The following is a 1,235-nucleotide window of genomic DNA, read 5'->3' on the forward strand; positions in this document are numbered from 1 at the left end:
TATCCAAATGAAGGCCCCAGATAGTAATTATTTTATAATTATTTTCTAGCACTTACTAATAAATAATACATACTTATTAAAATAGCCTTAATGCCTTAGTTGATAAGATGATGACTTTAGGGTATATCTCTTCAAAGGCTCTACAAAATTACAAAATGTTTGACAATAAAACATTTTTCTCAGAGACTATAAGATAAACTTAGAATAATTTGTAACAATTATATCTCACAGGTAATTTGAATTGTCTACAAGCACAAGAAAAGTAAAATTATTTTTTTCTTTTTTTAGGTGAGGGAACCCTTGGTTAACCTCACAGATTGCAAAGACCTTGTCAGCTTACAATCCTTTATTTTTTTTATTTTTTATGCCTACAGCACCTGGTCTTCCTAAGTCGTCTCCCATCCAAGTACTAACCAGGCCCAACCCTGCTCAGCTTCCAAGATCAGACAGGATTGAGCTTGTTCAGGGTAGCATAGCCATAGATGAGAAAATCTTACAAGCTGCATAATGAAAACATACTTAGGTACAATTCCCAGAACCATAGACAAATCTGAAAAACAACTCACATCTTATCTACGCACAAAAAAAATTACTATCAAGTACTTAACTATACCTAAGTATTTCAAACACACTTTAAGCTGCATAATGTATTAAAAATAGTTTCCATTAAGGGAATGTTTCTTTTACATTACATTAATAATTATCAAGGGGTCCCATAAACTCACGACGGTTGCATGTTTTCTTACAAAGTTCATTAAGAAGTTGTTCATGTTTTTGGCATGTAAATATTATTAATATTTCTTAAATTTCAATAAAAAGTATATTTAGCTCATTAGAGAGCTATTGGCTTTAATAGAATATGCATGTTGCCACCATTAAATCTCTAATTCTGGAGTGTAAAGCAGCTACTTTGGAAGCCACTGTAGAAATACCTCCAGTTCCTAGAAGTCCACCCCTGTTCTGGGCTCTCAAAAGAGTAATTTTCAACTTGGATGCAAATTAGACCCATAAGGAGATATTGTCTTTTTTAAATCTAATAGTCAGCCTTAATTCCTGACCAATTAAATCAGAATCTCTGGAGAGCGTACTGGGCATTGGCATTATTTTTTAAATGTCCTTGTTGATTCCACCAGGCAATCAAGTTTGAGAGAAATAACTCTAATAGACTTTCTTGTATTATACGAATAATACAAGATGATTGCTTTTAGAAAACATCTATCTTCTGAAGATTCGTA

General features: G+C 32.6%; 1 pseudogene; it reads right to left on the reverse strand.

Moving 5' to 3' along the window:
* Nucleotides 1-365: 365 nt before the first annotated feature.
* On the reverse strand, nt 366-484 carry LOC112480891 (annotated as a pseudogene).
* Nucleotides 485-1,235: the final 751 nt, after the last annotated feature.

This window comes from Pteropus alecto, unplaced genomic scaffold (genome assembly GCF_000325575.1).
Source record: "Pteropus alecto unplaced genomic scaffold, ASM32557v1 scaffold20, whole genome shotgun sequence".
In the NCBI taxonomy this organism is placed as follows: domain Eukaryota; kingdom Metazoa; phylum Chordata; class Mammalia; order Chiroptera; family Pteropodidae; genus Pteropus; species Pteropus alecto.